We start from the raw sequence: 20678 nt of genomic DNA on the forward strand, positions 1-20678 counted from the left end.
ATCTAAATAATGAGAGACTTCAAAAACGGTTTTTTAAAAAAATCATTTGCTGTTTACTATACATTGATGATTTGCAATGAATTGTAATATATTTACATTAAATTCTAATATTGATGATTGGATAACTGAATTATCCAGCTAGGTCCCTCAAGATCAGATCAAGAAAATAAAGATCAATAACAATTTGTCCTGTTCCAGTGAATGTATTTTTTTTTTAAAAAAAAAGGTCAGGATCAAATTAAACAAAACAGTAATTTATTAAATACAGGCATCCCCCCATTTATGTACATTCAGTTCATGCATGACTGAGCATATAGGGCTCCAGGGAGGGTCTCCTCACGAGCCAGAGGCACAGTGGGGGTGCTCTCCATTTACATAAAAGGTAAAGGGACCCCTGACCATTACGTCCCTCCCCATTTACATACATTTCCCTAAATGTGCAGGAGGCTAGAAGGTAATCCCTGCATAAATAGGGAGTTGCCTGTATAGACACACGTTGGTTACCATTTGGGCCATTTTGCACATCCAAGCGCATCACTAGATTTGCTTCATTAAGTCTCTAGGTGAATAGGTCCTGTTTACACTAAATGAAAAAGGGGTGGGCATATTGGGGTAGGTTGTTATATTTCCAGTTCATGGCTTTTCTTAAGTATTATATTTAGCATGTGTGAGTCCAAAACTGGCTGAAGCCTGGAACAGTATTGGAGAGAGCAGGAATTGGCCCCAGCTCCTGAGAGACAGTTTAGCCACACTTTAAAAGGTGCCCTGGAAATGTATACTTCTTTATTTTCTCATGGGTGGTGAATGGCTGCACATACTTGTAACAAGCTGCCTGGAAGCGATGCTGCAGGGAAGAACTGTGTAACTTCCAAGGAGATTCTGTAATGTATGGACACACCCTCAACTCGCTGCCCCATTCCAAGTCGGGCCATGTTGGTAGAGTTCAATATTATTTAGGAAGAGAGGCCTGACAAAGTGGTTAGGACATTTGGCTACATTCATGAAAGACAGAAATGGGGGGGGGAGGTGCTGTAAGGGATGGTAACAGGAAGTTTGTTATTCCTTTGAAGAACTTTATTCAACCTACTCAAGTTCACATGGGAAAAATGAGTGCATGAGGTTGTTAGCTGTGCTGCCCATAGCACCCTCTGTACAACCTGCAGCTCCTAGTGAGCCACAGTGTCTAAGCTGAAGCATAGTGTTATGTACTGAAGTTCTCACCCTGGGCCAGCAGGGGGATACTGTAGATAGCTTTCACTCAGGTCCACATATGCAAATAAGGAATGGAAAGTGACATTCAGTGATTGGATAGTTACAGAAAGTTGTTACTGTTGCACTGTATTTGAGCTCTATATAAGCTGGTTGGCTGAACCCTTCAGCTCAGTTCTGTTCTTTTTTCTTTTTTCTTTCCGAATTTTTTTATTGATTTTCACAAAATTTTAAACACACAAACAAAAAACAAAAAACAAACAAGCATAATCATAACCTTATTAAAACTAATCTAATTAACATTGTTAAGTGACTTCCCCGTATCCGCCTGGTTGAATTTCAGTGCATTTCATTTTAACGGTTTTCCAAATCAGTATTCGTATAAAATTAACTTAATCACTTCACATCTTTCTTTCTTTCTTTCCAATTCCGCATTAAACATATTAGTTCATCACATTACATATTTAAATCCTAAGCCTATCTGGTATTTGCAAGCTTTTTCCAATTAATTTAACTTAACATATTTAATTAAATAGTCATTAAATTTCATCCATTTTTCCTGGTACTCTTCCTCCTTCTGGTCACGGACTCTTCCAGTCAGGTCGGCTAGCTCCAAAAAATCCATTCCACTGTTGGTACTTCTTGTTTTTTCCAGTTCCTAGCTAATAAGATTCGAGCAGCAGTTGCGGCATACAAAAATATTTTAACATCTTTCTTGGGCAATTCCAAACCTGTTATTCCAAGAAGAAAGGCTTCTGGTTTCTTTATAAATGTATATTTCAACATTTTTTTAATTCATTATAAATCTTTTCCCAGAAGTCTTTCACCTTGGGGCAGTCCACCACATATGATAGAAAGTACCTTTTTTTCTTTACATTTCCAACATAGATTATCACAATTGTGTTAAATCTTTGCTAATTTAACAGGAGTCAGATATCATCTATACAACATTTTCATTATGTTTTCAGTATGTACCTTTAACACCGTACATGCAGTGAACTTGACCCCCTTCTTCCACAATCTTTCCCAATCCTCAAACATTATGTTATGTCCTACATCTCTTGCCCAATCTATCATCACTGATTTAACTTGTGAATCCTTTGTATGCCACTCCATCAGCTCAGTTCTGTTCTGGCCTGTGAATAAACAAGAGCTGCCTGAAGAATCGCTATGTCGTCTGATATGTTCACCCACAACTTAACACATAGCACCTTTACCCTCAAGCTTGGCCTAGAGGCAAAACACATAATCAGACAAGATGACATACTATTGCAGGGCAGTATCAAATTCTCTGTGAAAAAAGCAAATCCTCTCAGTGTATACAGAACCTTTTAAAAAAAAGTATTTCTAACAAATGCAATCCCACTGTGGTTACAATGTAAAACAAACTAAAATATTCTAAAAACAAAGCAGATAAACTACCGTACTGACCCAAATATAAGCCACACTTTTTTCTAAATTCAGGCCGTGAAAGTGCAGCTTATATTCGACCACATGGCTCCCCCCCCCCCGCCCAAGGAAGCAGCCCAGGAGCGCAGGGCAGCAGTGTGCTGCCTGCCCGTCACTCCCAAGCTTCCGCCAGCTGCCTAAGAAAGGGGGAGGGAGCGGGGGGAGGCCCCCAGCAAAGTGGCATGGCTCCCCCCCCCCAGAGAGCAGTCCAGGACAGCAGTGCGTGAGCTGCTGTAAGGAAGGAGGGAGGGGGAAGAGGGGGGGGCCGCGCACAAAGTGGCATAGCTCCCTCCCCAAGGAAACAGCCTGGGAGCGCGGGGCAATCGTGCACAGTCCACCGGCCGCTCCCAGCCTCCCCCAGCACTGGCTTAGCAACATAGTGCCGGGGGGGGTGGGCCACACTCACAAATAAGCCTTGAATTTTAAAGGTGCGGCTTATTTGCGGTGTGCCTTATATTCGGGCCAATACAGTATACAGTGGTACCTCGGGTTAAGTACTTAATTAGTTCTAGAGGTCCATTCTTAACCTGAAACTGTTCTTAACCTGAAGCACCACTTTAGCTAATGGGGCTAATGGGGCCGCTGCGCTGCTGCTGCATGATTTCTGTTCTCATCCTGAAGCAAAGTTCTTAACCCGAGGTACTATTTCTGGGCTAGCGGAGTCTGTAACCTAAAGCGTCTGTAACCTGAAGCGTCTGTAACCTGAGGTACCACTGTAACCAGCCAGCTAAAATAAACATAAATTCTGGCACTAAACTCCCACAAACACTATAACCGGTTGTCAGGGAACTGCCATCGGGAGAACAGGAGGTGAAGGGACTCCCAGAGGTTGAGAGAGACTTATCAGCTGAGGAGGGAACCAGCAGGGGGAGGGAAGGAGCTCCACGGGAAAGTGAGTCGGCGGGATGGCTCAGAGACACTTCCAGCGAAAACAGTGGGGAGGTTTCAGGACCTCCTATAGGGACACCCACTCCTCGCCGGAAACTGTCACGCCGAGAGTCCAGAAGGCGGGTTTCCGTTAAGGAGCTTTTATGCTGGAAGAAATTCCGTAAACGCCCACTGTCGGATTCTACCAGCGACTGACGGAGCCATGCTTAGGAGCTCTGTTACAGACAGAGGTTTGCGTACATAGCCAAACTCTGAGGGACTAGGGATTTTATGCACAAGCAGCTCATCATCCCATCACAGCAATCCGACAGTCCCTGAAAGCAGCTTGTGCAGAGGGGCATCATGAGCAACCCAGCCGGAACCAGAGAAGCAGGAGGAGCTGGAGCGGGTCCAAGCCTGGAGGAAAGGTACCGGGTGTTGGAGGTCCAGCTAGCGCTGCAAACGGCGAGGCTCGAGGAGAGGAGGGCGCAGGATGTAGAAAAGGCAAAAGGGACCCCACTGGCAAGAAAGATGCCAGGATTGGTGCAGAAGTTTGGGGGGGATCCCAGGAACTATCAAGCCTTCAGGACAGAGATGCAGTATGCTCTCAATCTGCAGTTTGACGACTTTCCCGACGAGGAATCGCAAGTGGCGTTTGTGGTGGGCCATCTCGAAGGGGGGGCAAGAGACTGGGTTAGACCCCTGATGGCAGGGAATAATGCCGTCCTGAAGGACACGAGGAAGTTTTTTCGCGCCATGGACCTGATGTTTTCTAGCGACATTGAGCAGGGAGTGGTGTGCAGACAGTTGATGGCTTGCAAACAGGGGAGCCGATCTGTCCGTGAGTACTGGACTGAGTTTACCATGTTGATCCATAAATTGGGGTGGGATCTATCGGCGGAACCCATTCAAATGCTTTTCGAAGAGGGGCTTTCTTCGGCGGTGAAAGACGAACTTTCCCGGGCGCCCAGGGCGGAGTCTATGGACCAGCTGACCAAATCAGCGCTCACCATTGGAGCGCGCCAGGAGGCGAGAGCCTTGGAGAAGCGGGAAGGGAAAGGGGAGCGTGGGAGGGATTTCCGCATTCCAGAGATTCCGGAGCCAACTTTCCCGCCAGGGGAGCCGATGGAAATTGGAACAGCGCGTGCGCGCGCAATTTCAAATCCCAGTGAAGGGCGGAAGGAGGGGAAGAGCGCCAAGAAATGTTATCTCTGCCAGCAGCCAGGTCACTTTGCCAGAGTCTGTCCACAAAGAAAGGAATGGCAAGGGATGGCGGGAGCTGTTGGGGGAAAGGAGGAGGAAGTCCAGGAGCAAGTAAAAGCCAACGCCTGGCTGCCACCGTCAGGGCACAGCAGCCAGGCCAAGGAGCAGTAAAAGTGCCCACGCCGGAACCTCCAAGACCAGCTCTAGTGATAGAGGTGTTGCTAGAGCTGCCAAACGGACACCCACTAAAGATAAAGGCGCTTTTGGACTCAGGCAGCTCCTGTAATTTTATGAGTAAGGAGTTTGCAGCTGAACACCAGATACAGACCATCCCTTTAAGTAACCCCTTGCAGGTGACCACGATCGATGGGAGGGAGCTGTTGGGAGGAGAAGTCAGCCTACAGACCGTCCCAATGGTAATGAGGGTGGCCAGGCACACCGAAAGAATAGCGTTCAATGTGGCCACCTTGGGAGGGGCTCCCATTATTTTGGGGATGAGCTGGCTAGCGTTGCATGATCCGCTAGTGGGCTGGCATCAGAGAGTGGTCTCCTTTGGGTCGGCACATTGCCTAGAACACTGCAAAGAGGGGAAGGCTCCGGAAGGGGCAAAGGCCTTCCTAGCAGGGATGGAAGTAACGGACAAAGGGAAGGTGCCCAAACAATACGCTGACCTAAGCAATGTCTTCAGCGAAAGGGAAGCAGACAAACTACCACCGCATAGAGCCTTTGACTGCCAAATCAATCTAGTCCCTGGGGCCCAGCTCCCAGTAGGCAAGCTGTACGCCATGTCAGACAGGGAGATGCAGGAGTTAAGGGAGTTTATTGATAAAAACCTGAAGCGAGGTTTCATCAGAGAGTCCAGAGCGGTGGGGGGCAGCCCAGTGTTTTTTGTGGACAAAAAAAACACGGATAAACCGAGATTGGTCGTGGACTACCGGGCCCTAAATGCCGTGTCGGAACCAGTGGCTTTCCCTATGCCCAGGATTGATGACATTTTGACCAGGGTGAGGAAGGGAAAGATTTTTACTAAACTGGACCTGAGGGGAGCATACAACCTGATACGGATAAGGAAGGGGGATGAATGGAAGACTACCATGTTCACCCATTTGGGGGCTTTCGAATATCTCGTTATGCCCTTTGGATTACAAGCAGGCTCAGCATGTTTTCAATCGTTCATGAACCACGTCCTGGGACCTCTGCTCTACAAGAATTGCGTGGCCTTCCTAGATGACGTGTTAGTATATTCCGAGAATGAGGAGCAGCATGTAAAGGACGTCAGGGAAGTGTTGAGCCAACTGCAAGCTAACCAGCTGTGGGTGAAATTGGAGAAGTGTCGGTTTCACACCAAGGAGGTGGAATTCCTGGGGTACCGCTTGTCAGACAAAGGATTAGCCATGGATCCAAGCAAGGTCCAGGCGGTGCTGGAATGGAAGACACCGAAAACGAAAAAGGATGTGCAAAGATTTTTAGGGTTTGGGAACTTTTATCGTAAGTTCATCAAGAACTTTGCCCACTTAACGGCTCCCATTACGGACTGTCTCAGTAGCAAGAAGAAATTTGCTTGGACGGCGGAGGCGGAGCAAGCATTTGAAGAATTGAAAAGGGCATTCGCTTCGGAAGAACAGCTCCTGCATGTGGATCTACAAAAACCGATGAGAGTGGAAACTGATGCATCAGACCGGGCGGTGGAGGCGGTGCTTCTTCAGCCGGGGAAGAGTAAGTCGGAGTGGAGACCGTGTGCCTTCTTCTCGCGTAAGCTAAACAAATCCGAGAGGAACTACACGGTATATGACCGAGAACTACTCGCCATTCACGAAGCGTTCCGGAGATGGAGACACTTACTAATTGGTGCGCAACATAAGGTGCAAGTGTGCACGGATCACAAGAATTTAGAGTATTGGAGAACGGCACGAGTGCTCAACCAACGACAAGTGAGATGGGCCCAGGAGTTCTCCAAGTTTCATTTTGAAATTTGCTATGTGCCAGGTCCGGAAAACGTCAGGGCGGACGCTCTCTCACGCAAACCTGAATATTTGGAGGGGGAGGGAGCACCCGAAGAGAGACATATCATCCCAGAGGACCGCTGGGTGTGTGGGGCGGCATTGGTGGGGCAAAGGGAACTGGTAGAGGAAACGGAGAATGATGAATACGCCCAGAATAAGCTCAGATGTCTAAGGAGAGAGGGAGAAAACCCCGGAGGTTTTGAAGAAAGAAACGGGGCATTGTATTACAAAGGGGCACTATATATACCCGAAGGGGAATTGAGAGGGAGAGTACTCAGACAGCTGCACGACAGCCCCACAGCGGGGCATTTTGGGCAACACAAGACCCTGTGGTTGGTTACCAGGGAATTTTGGTGGCCCAAGGTGAGGGAAGATGTACGGGAATATGTAAGAGGGTGTGACCAATGCCAGCGAGCCAAAGGAGAAAGGCGGGCGCCGGCGGGGTTATTAGAACCGTTACCCACACCAGAACGACCATGGGAGGCGGTATCGATAGATTTTATGACTGACCTGCCAAAATCCAAGCGGAAAACTGCCATCCTGGTCGTAGTAGACCTGTTAACTAAGATGGGCCACTTTGTAGCTTGCTCACATGCAGTCACGGCGGAGGAGACAGCGAAATTGTTTGTAGAACATATTTTTAGGCTGCATGGCGCCCCCTTGAGGGTGGTCTCAGACAGAGGCAAACAATTTATGTCCAGGTTCTGGAGGAAGCTCATGAGCTTATTGCACGTAGAGGTCAATTTTTCGACTGCCCGACACCCTGAAACCAACGGGCAGGCGGAAAGAGCAAACTGTATCCTCCAACAATACCTGAGGTGTTATGTCAATGACAGAGAGAACGATTGGGTCGAGAAGTTGGCGCTGGCGGAATTTGCCTACAATAATGCGGAGAATGTGTCCACCGGGATGAGCCCCTTTTTGGCTAATTATGGGTGCCACCCCAGGGCATTTCCAGGGGGAGGAGGGGAGAGATGGAGCGTCCCGGCCGCCGAACAGTTTGTAGAAGAAATGGAAGCTATCCATCGTCAACTCCAACTCAACTTAGAAAGGGCCAAAGAAGAATATAAGAGGCAGGCAGACAAGAACAGGAGGGAAGGTGAAACCATAAGGGTGGGGGATCAGGTGTGGCTGTCAACCCAAGGGTTGCCTTTCAAGGGGGGTTGCAAGAAATTGAGACCCAAAAGATTGGGACCATTTGAGGTCATTCAACGGGTCAACCCAGTGGCTTTCAGGCTCCGGTTACCGAACCACATGAAACTGCACCCAGTATTCCACAGGTCATTACTGTCACCGTATAGGGGGGAAGGTGAAGGGGTTTCCACACGGGGACCAGTCTTAGAAGAGAGGGAAAGCAGCAACCATGTGGCGGAAATCATCGACTCCAGGTGGAAGGGTAATTAGGTGGAGTATTTGGTAGCGTGGGAAGGGGAACCGGAGTCAGAAAACACCTGGGTGACGGCAGAGGAGGTCAATGACGAGGTTTTGATCGAAACGTTTCATCAAAGGTTCCCCAGGAAACCTCAGTCAGTAGCGAGGTTCCGGAGGGAGTACTTTGGCACCACCGACGAGGAGGAGGAACTGGAAGGATTCGCGGAATCGGAGTTGGAAGAAGGAATAGACTCCGATGAGGAGGAGTACTTAGAAACCAGAAACAGCAACCGGTGGAGGGATATGTTCGAGACTTCGGAAGATGAGGGAGGTTCTTTCAGGGGTTTTGCTCCTTCGCCGCCCACAGAGGAGGGAAGGGGAGGGGGTGAAGGGGGCCCTGGAGGGGAGGTGGATTTCAGGGAACTGCCATCGGGAGAACAGGAGGTGAAGGGACTCCCAGAGGTTGAGAGAGACTTATCAGCTGAGGAGGGAACCAGCAGGGGGAGGGAAGGAGCTCCACGGGAAAGTGAGTCGGCGGGATGGCTCAGAGACACTTCCAGCGAAAACAGTGGGGAGGTTTCAGGACCTCCTATAGGGACACCCACTCCTCGCCGGAAACTGTCACGCCGAGAGTCCAGAAGGCGGGTTTCCGTTAAGGAGCTTTTATGCTGGAAGAAATTCCGTAAACGCCCACTGTCGGATTCTACCAGCGACTGACGGAGCCATGCTTAGGAGCTCCGTTACAGACAGAGGTTTGCGTACATAGCCAAACTCTGAGGGACTAGGGATTTTACGCACAAGCAGCTCATCATCCCATCACACCGGTGTTGGAAACTTAAGGGCCCACCCATATCTCAAGGCTCAAATTTTCCTCCCCAGTGTGTTAGCCTTCCATAGGCAGGAAGGTTCTATCCTTCCTAGGGAACATTTCAACATGTGCCATATACCCAAAGCTATAATTTGAATTAAATGGTAGTTAAGATTCTGCACTGACCCTCCTTTACAAATGAATGTTGAAATGAATGTTGAAACTTAGGCACCTTTAAGCTCTGTGGTGTTGCGGGTGGGGGCAGGTTTTGATGTTCTGATTGCTGAATGTGAAATACACAGATTCAAATCACTTCAACTTTTCTGCACACCTCCAGCTACAAAAAGATGGGAAGTTGGAAAATACACAGAAATAATAGAATGTCCTAAATTCAGAATATGATTTTTAAAATAGGCCTTAGGTCACAAATTACTGTGCACAATCACACAGGCACGGGGCAGATTTTTGTGTCACTGCACATTTTCTTTAGGCTCTAATCTGAAAGCAAATCAAAATGAAATGTCATTTGTGTGACAGCCATTAGGGAAGTAGTAAACATGTCTTAAGACAATATTGCTTCCTGCAATCTTCCAGATTCAATGAAAATCATCTAGTCTAAAACATTTACTTATCTAAGAAAATGCATTATCTTGGCAGGGAAATTAGCATTTTGTTTCCAGATTCTTAATAATACAACAGGCCATCATTTTGCTAAATCTTCCTAAGTAGCGCAGAAGGTACATTTTGCATGCACAAAAAAGGGGGTGGCTAAAATTTTGTCCTGTATTCTTTAACTTTGTTAAAAGACCAAAACACAGGCCACACTGTGGGGTGTGAGGAGCTGATTATACTGTGAGCTCAATTTCCAGCCAATATTTCATACCCAGTTGTTCTAAAGCAGACATGTTCAACCGGTCGACCGCAATCAACAGGTAGATCCCCTGGTGATCCTGGTTGATTGCGGGATTAAATTAAATGTAGAATGAATGTCACCGCCCCCTCCCTCTGTCCCTCTGTCGCGTCAAGTGGGCAGAGTTTGGCATATTCTTTTTGGCTCTAGCACCACGTGTGTTTGCTATCAGCGGAGTTGAAGGTGAGTGATTTATGTAAATCCCCGGTAAAAAAAGGTCAACTACTTTGGTAAATCCTCAATGATCACTGTTAGTTTTTTTATACTGGGAGTAGATCGCAGTCTCTTGGGAGGTGGACAGGCCTGTTCTAAACCAATGAGGCTGCTAATTGCCATTCATGTTGAATGCTTGCAATGCTAGTTGAATTATGAAAATTTCCCAATAGAACTTGTCACTTTTGTCTGCACTGTTTTGTCTGTGCATGTTTAAAATAACAAAATCTCATCCGCTGTTGCATATCTGAATTTTTATACATTTTCAAACTTTCTTTGGGATTTTAGACACTGTGGAAGAGGCATCACATGCCTTGCTCTTGAGACGCAAGGCTGCTCGGAATACCGCAGGAGTAAGGCAGGTCACATAGTCCCAAAAAGGGTCTTCTTAGATCCTGAATGTGATAGTTGAACAGGCTGATCCATTTTGGCCTTGACATTTGGGGGTCTTATCTCACCATTTTAAAAAATAGGAAGAGCCCTGTTGGATCAAGACAAAGGCTCATTTAGTCCAGCATTCTGTTCCCATAGTTCCCAACCAGATGCCCATGAGAAGCCCAAAAAACAAAATTCAAGAAAGGTTTATTTGATAACATATGCACAAATTTGTATATGAATAAGACAATAGCTTGGAAAAGAGATGTGTTCTTTTTCTCTAGCTGATGCAGATGTCACAGCAGGTGAGAGAAGAAGAGGTGAGAGAAAAGGAGGGGTGCCTCTTCTAAGGCACTTGCCATCTCTAGTGTTTGTAAGAACTTTCATTTAAAACAAAAACACTAACACTGATTAACCAGCAGCACTTATTCAGCTGATCAAAAGATGATAAATGGGTAACAGCTATGACAAACTTTCCCGACCTGGTGCCCCCCAAATATTTTAGACTACAGCTCTACCACCACCAGCCATCACAGTCAATGGTGAGGGATGATTGGGGCTGTATTCCAACAACTGGGGCTTACACGGTTGGCAAAGGCTGAGCTGTAATATTAGAGGGGTTACAGCCATGTGATGTGGAGTGAATACTGGTTTTTTGCCATTGACACCATTGTGGGATATTTTGACAGGGGTTTAATGTTTTTTTTTCCCCTAGAGCTGCGCCAAACATTTCAGTGTTTAAAATCTAGGACTCAGCTTGATTGGTATGCATTATATATGCAATATAACAATGTGAAACCAGATGGCGCTGTGGAGTTCCAGCTTTCCCTACCGGGTTCCCTTCTGCAGTTTACAATGCATTTAACTGAATTGCTTCTTTGATCCAGCCCTATTCTTCATCAATTGATGAGAAAAGAGATTGCCTCTGAAAATTATCAAAGCAGGAGAGGGGGAATTATATGAAATTCTCATGAGAAGGATGTGTGGTTTTTACTGCACTTACTTTTGAAGAGGACAAGAGGTGTGTGTGAGTGTCCTTTATTTCATTCTACAAAGCATCTCTCTTCCAATCCTGCAGCCTTCCTGGGTGCCTTCAAAAGAGATGATTATATAATGGAAGCAAACATTTAGGGCTCATCCACAATGCGCTTGTCCCATGCCGAGAAGGCATGGGCTGAAAGGTTTTCTGTTATCCCTGCCACTTTTCCCAGGGAAAAAAACACTCTTTACTGCTGAATCAGAGCAAATGTCAATATGTGGAAAACCTGACTGACATTTGCTCCAATTCAGCAGTAAGGAGCGGGTTTTCATGTGGAATAGGGAAAGTGTAAGCATGGAAGAGCCCTCGCTTGTCCATATCCTTTGGCCACCTTATGTAAGTACAATAAGTGCAAATCCTGATAAACAAATCTAAAATAATTTTCAAGCCTCTTTCATGTATAGAAAACATTATCTAGAAATTTGAGGGAAATATTCAAAGAAAACTAGACTTCTCTTTTTCGTATTCACAAGGGAAAGCTGTACTTACGGCCTTTCATAGTTTTAATTTCTTTGCCTGTTAAGTTGTGGGCGAACATAGCAGGCGACACAGCGATTTCTCCAGAGCAGCTCTTTATTTGTAAGCTGGACAGAACCGAACAGCAAACAGCTCAGCCGGCCTGCTTTTATAGGCAGCTGGCTGTCAACATTGTAGCAAAAACAATCCAGGGTTTCCCGCCTAAAATAACTGACGTGGACCTGAGTGAAAACTATCTACAGTATCCCCCTGCTGGCCCAGGGTGAGAACGTCAATACATAACACCCCTACCCACCGAGATAAGGCGTTAGTTACAATCGTAATGGTTTCCTTATATACAGCACTACACGTAATGGTTCAATTAGGCACAAAAGCATATCAGTTACATTTCCCATACTTAGACCAACAGTGATACATGTCCAACAACATAGTCCTTTAAATAAGTTGGGTGCTTGGAAACTCTGCCAGACTGCTGGGGACTGGTAGCCAAGTCCGGGGGGCCACACAATTCTTGCTGAGGCTGTGGTGCGACCCTAGGTGGCGTTGAAACCAAATCCCCTGGATCCGCTGCTGTGGGTGAAGCCTCCGCAGGTGGAGTGGTCTGAGTCTGTGGTAAGTCTGGCAGACCCTCTGAAGCGGCTTGGTTCGGCTCCACGCTGGCAGTTTGCAAGGGAGGTGTAGGTGGAGCCTCGCCATCTGTAAGTGTCTCTTCTGGAGCCACAAGCGCAGTTGGGGGCACCACGGTAGTGTCCAAGTCCCCAACCCTGCGCCTAAGCTGGTCTATGTGCCGGCGCCACAAACGTCCGTCTTCGAGTGCCACCTGGTACGAGCAAGGTCCAGTGACTCCCACTACTGTGGCTGGCACCCAAGGAATGTCCCCCACATAGTTCCGGGCAAAGACCTGGTTTCCTGGAACAAATGACCGTGGCGCGTTGGCACAGCCTGGGGGTTCGGCCACGGCAAAGTCTGGGTGCAGCCGATCGAGCGGTGACCTGAGGCCACGGCCCATAAGCAGTTTAGCAGGACTCCACCCTGTGGCCGCATGAGGGGTGATGTGTTGCACGAACAAGTATTCAGCGACCTGCTCGTGCCAGTCTCCCTGGTCCAGGCGCACCAGTGCCTCTTTTGCCGAGCGCACCATTCTCTCCGCTTGCCCGTTGCTGGATGGATAAAAGGGTGCCGTTAGGGCATGGCAGATGCCCAGTCCCAAAAGATACCGCTCAAAAGTGCCTGACGTGAACTGCGGTCCGTTGTCGGAGACAAGGACATCAGGACACCCATGCGTCGCAAACAGGCCTCGCAGCACCCGGATGACGGCCTCGGTAGGAGTGGAGGGCATCAGGGCCACCTCCAGCCATTTGGACTAGGCTTCCACCACTACCATAAAGGTCCGGCCGTGAAAGGGGCCAGCCAGATCGATGTGCACCCTCAACCAGGGTGTCTTGGGGGTCTCCCAGGTGTGTCCCTTAGCTGCCGGTGGTGCAGGCCTCGACTCTTGGCACGCTTGACAGGCGGACACCCAGGCAGTGATGGCATCGTCCATGTTAGGCCACCAGACGTAACACTGAGCCAACGCCTTCATTTTGACAATTCCCGGGTGGCCAACGTGCAGAGCCTCCAGGACGTGCTGACACAGTCCGTGGGGAATCACGACGCGGTCTCCCCACAGCAGACAGCCGCGATGAGCCGAGAGTTCATGTTGTCTGGTTGCGAAGGGCTGGAACTCCGATGCAAAAGGCCCTTGTGGCCACCCCCTCCACACCCAGTTGAGCACCCGGCTGATGGTGCGATCCTGGGCAGATGTGGAGGCCACAGTGGCAGCAGATACAGGCGCTGCCGGAAGATCCTCAATCAGGAGGAGCGATGAAGCTGGAGCCCGGTCTTCCACAAACGCTGGAAGAGGGCAATGGCTGAGGGCGTCGGCATGGCCCATCGATTTCCCCGGGCGATGGACGAGCCGGTAGTGGTAGGCAGCCAGGAAAACAGTCCATCGCAGCATGCGTGGCGAGAGGACCGGTGGAGTTGGACAATCACCGGTGAGGAGGCCCAGGAGCGGCTTGTGGTCAGTGATGAGGTCAAAAGTCCTGCCATAGAGGTATTCATGGAACCTCTTCAGTCCAGCCATAAGTGCCAGTGCCTCCTTGTCGAGCTGGCCGTAATTCCGTTCCGTCGGAGATAGCGTCCTGGAAAAGTAGGCAAGCGGTGCTTCTCTTCCGTCTGGAAAACGGTGACTAAGGACAGCGCCGATGCCAAAAGGTGAGGCGTCGCAGGCAAGGACCAGCGGCCTGGATTCACTGTACTGTACCAGCACACGGTCCGATGAAAGGAGAGCCTTGACCGCGTTGAAGGCCGCCGTCTCCCGATGACCCCAGGACCAAGGCGTCTTTGTGCTGAGGAGTCGGTGAAGAGGCTCAGCCACCGTGGCTTTGTGGGGCAGGAACACGTTATAAAAGTTCAGCAGCCCCAGGAACGCCTGCAACTCCGTCTTGTTCTTTGGGATGGGGGCCTGCTGGATAGCGCGGATCTTGGATGTTGTCGGGTGAAGGCCAGAGGCATCAATAAGATAGCCCAGGAACTCTACCTGTGGAACAGCGATCTGGCACTTCTCCCTCTTTACCTTGAGCCCGGCCTCTTGGAACCTGGTCAGCACGGCACGGAGGCGCTCGAACAGCTGCTGGTGTGAGTCTGCGGACACCAAGACGTCATCAAAATATGGTACCATGCCCGGAAGCCCTTGCAGGAGACGCTCCATAAGGCTTTGGAAGATGCCAGGAGCCACACTCACCCCGAACTGCAACCGGCAGCAACGGAATGCCCCTCGGTGGGTGACGATCGTCTGGGCTTCAGCAGTGGCATCATCAACAGGCAGTTGTTGATAGGCTTGGGCAAGGTCCAGCTTAGCGAAGACCTTACCCTCACCCAGGGAATGCAGCAGGTGTTGGACAACAGGAACCGGATAAGCGTGCTGCTGAAGTGCCTTGTTGATCGTGCACTTGTAGTCGGCGCAGATTCTCACCGACCCGTCTGGCTTGACAGGCATGACGATGGGGGTTTCCCACTTGGCGTGGTCAACTGGCTCCAAAACTCCTTGGGCGATCAGCTTGTCCAGTTGTTCGTCCACCTTAGCCTTGAGAGCAAAGGGAACCCGGCGTGGCTTTAGCTTGATGGGGGCGACTTGTGGATCAAGGCTAAAGGAGATGGGCGTACCTGTATATTGCCCCAAAGTGCCGTCAAAAACCTCGGCAAAGTCTTTGACCAGACCCTCAGTCTCTGCATTAGAGATGCAGATGATGCCGGTGACTTCCAGGCCGAGGGCATCAAACCAGTCTAGCCCTAGGAGGCTTGGCCACTGACCTTCGACCACCACCAACCGGAGAGGCCCGAAAAATCCTTGAAGGCGATCCGGAACCGGCCAATGCCTACCACGGGAATGTCGTTTCCCTGGTAGTGTCTCAGGTGTACGCGGTGAGAGTCGAGTTGCCTTTTGGACACTCTGGGTACCAGTCTTTTGATGGTGCTCCAAGACACGATGGACAGGGCAGACCCGGTGTCGATCTCCATGTCACATGGAGCTCCTTCAATGAGCACCGTGACGTTCAGCTTGCGTTGCGTAGGTGAGTCGGTTTGGCCAATCGTGGTTCCAGACGGGCAGCGGCAGTTGGTGAGAGCGAAACAGCTTTCCTTGGCAGACTGGAGTGAAGACTTGGACTTGCGAGTCGGTGAAGGGGGGGTGTCAGACGGAGCCGATCGGCAGACCTTAGCGATGTGGCCCCTTCTGGAACACTGCCTACAGATGGCGTCTCTGAATCGACACTTGGCACAGGAATGGTTGCCTCCGCAGCCGGCACATTCCAGTTGGCCCTTGGACTTCTGTTGGAACTTCCTGCGCTCCTGCTTTGTCTGGTGCACGTCATCGTCTTCACTGGAGGATGCCTCATCACTGCTGGCCTCTTCATGATGCACTGGAACTGGCTTCCTAGCAAGACGCGGGCTGCTGGACTTGCGGATCTCCTGGGCGGAGCGTTCAACAGCTTCTGAGGCCACAGCCTCCTCAATGGCTTTCTGTAGCGTGAGGTCTGGCTTGGCGAGGAGACGCCGTTGCAGATGGATGTCCCGGACCCCGCAGACGATTCGATCCATCAGGGCATCGTCTAAGTCTCGGAACTCACAGTGCATTGCAGCCTGTCGCAGGGCGGTGGTGTAGCTGTTGATTGACTCCCCCTCTGCCTGGTTCCGGTGGTAGAACGCATGGCGGGCAGCAATCTTGGACGGCTTTGGTGCGTAGTGGTTGCGGAGCTTCTCTTGGATCGTGTCCCACAGTGTTGCCTGGACTGCTTCAGGCGCAACCAATGCTCGGGCCGTCTCAAACACCTCAGGCCCACAGAGGCTGAGGAACAGGCCCCGCTTACGCTCCTGTGAGACTTGCGTCAGCTCGTTAGCTTGGAGGTAGCAGTCGAACCGAGCGAGGTAGGAGTCCCATGATTCAGAGGCTGGCGCAAACGGCGGTAGAGGCACAAGTGAAGCCATGATTCCGATGCCGGCGAGAAGGGCGATGGATGGAACACCGTGCTCTAGCCAGAACAGTCAGCTCTGAATTGGTTCTGCTCAGTGATTTCGCTCAGTGATTCAGCTCAGTGATTCAGCTCTGCTCAGAGGTGGCTGCATCTGGCTGTGCTCTGATGTCCATCGATCCCACCTTCGTCGCCAGTGTTAAGTTGTGGGCGAACATAGCAGACGACACAGCGATTTCTCCAGAGCAGCTCTTTATTTGTAAGCTGGACAGAACCGAACAGCAAACAGCTCAGCCGGCCTGCTTTTATAGGCAGCCGGCTGTCAACATTGTAGCAACAACAATCCAGGGTTTCCCGCCTAAAATAACTGACGTGGACCTGAGTGAAAACTATCTACAGTATCCCCCTGCTGGCCCAGGGTGAGAACTTCAGTATATAACATTGCCAGAGTAGATATAATCTGCAGTTTGTGGTGATACTTTGACTGGGTCTTGCCATTCAGCCATCTCTGAACTGTGCAGCTGAGGATTGGACTTGAACTATATGTAGCTGCAACTCAAATAGCTTTACTTTCATCTCATGGCAACTTTTCATCACACGTCAACCCACAAAGCAGCTGTGCTGCGCACACTTTATTCTAATAAGAGATAAATGTCATTTGATGAAATTCACTTGAAGGGTGTCCTGTTGTAATTTTCTCCCAATACAACTGTCACAACATATGTCAGAATTTATATATATATATATGTTGTTAGTAGAAGTTGAATGGCTAGAGATATTTAGACTAAGTGTTACAGTTGGTTTCCTCTGTATTACCATATTTTTCGCCCTATAGGACCCACTTTTCCCCCTCCAAAAATGAAGGGGAAATCTGTGTGCGTCCTATGGGGCAAATGCAGGCTTTCGCTGAAGCGTGGAGAGCGAGAGGGGTCAGTGCGCACCGACCCCTCTCGCTCTCCAGGCTTCAGGAAGCTATCAGCAGGCCTGGGGAGCCTGCGGGAGTTCCCGCAGGGCTCCCTAGGCTGCGGATAGCAGCCTGCTGCACGGAGCGCGGGGCGCGCTGAAGCAGAGCGCCCCGCGGTTCGGGCAGACATCTGTGGCTGGGGGGAGGGAATAAAATGTTTTTCCTTTATTTCCCCTCCAAAAAACTAGGTGCGTCCTATGGGCCGGTGCGTCCTATAGGGTGAAAAATACGGTATTATTATTATTATTATTAGTGCTTCATCATATAACTTCATCATAGAAGGTACCCTGGTGATCATCTAGTCCAACTCCCTGCAATGCAGGAATCTGCAGCTATCCCATACAGGGATCAAACCTGCAATCTTGGCATTATCAGCACCATGCTATCAGCACCAAATGAGCTATCCAGGCTGTAGGTAAAAAGGTAAAGGGACCCTTTACCAGTCGCAGATGACTCTGGGGTTGCAGCGCTCATCTCGCTTTACTGGCTAAAGGAGCCGACGTTTGTCTGCAGACAGCTTCCGGGTCATGTGGGCAGCATGACTAAGCCACTTCTGGCGAACCAGAGCAGTGCATGGAAACGCCGTTTACCTTCCCGCCGGAGCGGTACCTATTTATCTACTTGTACTTTGGCGTGCTTTCGAACTGCTAGGTTGGCAGGAGCAGGGACCAAGCAACAGGAGCTCACCCCGTCGCGGGGATTCGAACCGCCAGCCTTCTGATCGGCAAGTCTTGGCTCTGTGGTTTAACCCACAGCGCCACCCATGTAGTAGTAGTAAATAATATTATTAACAACTACATGAGATGGTTGTGATTGCCGTGTGATTCTGAATGCTCTGTGCATATTGCAGGGTTGTCTTTTCTCTCATTGGAATGTTGTCTTCAACTATAGCACTTCTGTTTCCCCATAAGAATTATGGAAAACCACTTACTTATAGAAAGTACATTCATTGAAACATAGGAAGCTACCATATACAAGGTCAGACTTTTGTCCATCTAGCCCAATAATGTCTATTCTGGCTGGCACCTGGGTCTTTCTCACCACTTGCTACCTTATTGTTTTTACTGGAGAAGTCAGGGGTTCAATCAAAGGCTTTCTGCACGCAAAGCATGTTGGTTTTTGTATTTTGGTTAAAAGGAAAAATGCTAGATATGGTAAGATAAAAGGAGAATTCCCTAGATGCCTAGGTCCTGGTTTGGGGCAAGTATTCATTGATGAGAGACCCCAGCAGAGATAGAAAATCACAAAACATGTGGCAGAGTAAAACATGGAAATATAGGCTGTCAGACCTTTAAAGCCCTTCCAAGTTCCTTCCAAAGTTTCCCACTTCCCTTAGCATACAAAAAGATAATGTTTGGTAAGTTAAAATGGTTTCCTTACAAACTCTCCAAAGGTCCATTTCATGCGCTTTTCCATACAGCAGCAAGAAAAGACAGGTTTCTAAATTATTTGTATAGAAACACAAACATAGTTTGTTTAAGACATGTCGTCTAAGCTTGGAGCATCCAGCTTAGACTTCCCTACTGGTAGGGTTCACATGGTAGAAGTGAAAGAAGAAAGACTTTGGTAACCCCTCCTCCCTGGCAGGACAGCTTACTCTATGGTCTTAACCCATCAATGCATTGATTAGAGTTAAGCGTGTTGGCTATATGAAGCTGATTTATCCCACAAAGGATGGGCTCTGCCATTCAGTTAGTCCCACTGGATGTAGGGGGGGGGGACCTATTTCCTGCTTCTAGCCTTTGAATATTAGGCCTGCTCCAAACTGCCCAGCCCCATCTCTCCATCTGCTAAGGCCTATCCTGGATTCTGCCTCATCCACATCATACATCAAAAGCACATAACTTCCCCCCAAAGAATCCTGGGAAATGAAGTTTGTTAAGGAGGGGTGGGAATTGTCGCTCTCTGATGGGTAAAAAACAGTTCCCAAGGAAACAATGTGCTTTAAATGGTATGCTGTAGATGTGGCCCAGTGTTGGAAATTTACTTTTAACTATCCTGAATCCTATTATTATTATTATTATTATTATTATTATTATTATTATTATTATTATTATTATTAACAGCAGCAGCAAACAGAGAGAGTATTGTTTTGATCCTGCAAATTGCTGTGGGATCAGGATAGGCACATAAAGATACTCTTCTCCACACTTTACAAAATACCAAGAGGGTACATTCTACTTGGATGTGTGCATTTGGACTGTGTAAACATGTTGGAAATTACATGGCCTATGATCCAGCCAAGATTATGTGTTTAGCTTCCTCACTGAAATCAATGGGATTTAAAAGTGTTTACATTTTTGGCCGAATCATGCACATGCTTTCCAAGTGTAAGACAGATGATAATTATTGTTCTCTTTACTGGCCATTACATGTTTTGCAAAAAAATTTAGTGTCAACAGGACACAAAGCTTCTAAGAACATTGGAATTTAACCAGCATATTCAAAGGCAACATTTGTCAGGATCCATGCCCCCAAGTTCTGGGACACCTCCAATCATTGATTGAATAAGAATAATTAGTATTATTATTTTATTTATACCCCGCCCATCTGGCTGGGTTTCCCAAGCTACTCTGGGCAGCTTACAGAATATATCAAACATAATAAAGCATCAAACATTAAAAACTTCACGTTACAGAGCTGCCTTCAGATGTTTTCTAAAAGTTGTCTACTTTTTTAGTTCATGAACAGCAGAGAAGCGGACTTTGGCGGTTGCATGCATTCCAAAAAGACACCGGACACAGAAAAATCATTAGCAGAGGTTTACTAAGGCATAAATCTTACAGTTTGTTGCCAGATTCCTGGCAAGACACAACTTGGCTCCTTTTAGAGCAAAAATCTAGTTTCAGCATAAAAATTACACCACACGTTTATAAAATGAAAACAAGAGATAGTCAGTGAAAGAATGAGAATGAGAAACTGTTCACTGGGCAGCAGATATACACTTCCCAGTGACCTTGGCACTTAGATAAGGCACCCAGTAGAAAACAACAGCTGCTTGGGTTGGGCACAATGGAAAGTTACAGACTCACTAGAATGCTCTAGCATGTTCTAGCTTTTTACTGTCAGCTTCTGCACATACACAAAACTTCGCTCCATGACATCATTATCATACTTTCGGATCTGGCCTTGTATGCCCATGTTTTCATATTACTATATTAATGTAAATAATGTAACAAAACCAGTAGGCTCATCTACAAGAAAGAATATCCACAGGGAGCATTCACATTGCATTTATTTATTTATTTATTTATTTATTTATTTATTTATTTGGAATGT

General features: G+C 48.2%; 1 protein-coding gene across 12 annotated transcripts in view; it reads left to right on the top strand.

Annotated features, from left to right (window-relative positions):
* Positions 1-20678, top strand: part of LMNTD1 (lamin tail domain containing 1) — a 221718-nt gene that overhangs the window by 147766 nt on the left and 53274 nt on the right. The gene's annotated exons all lie outside the window — the stretch shown is intronic.

Source organism: Podarcis filfolensis, assembly GCF_964270895.1.
Source record: "Podarcis filfolensis genome assembly, chromosome: 10".
In the NCBI taxonomy this organism is placed as follows: domain Eukaryota; kingdom Metazoa; phylum Chordata; class Lepidosauria; order Squamata; family Lacertidae; genus Podarcis; species Podarcis filfolensis.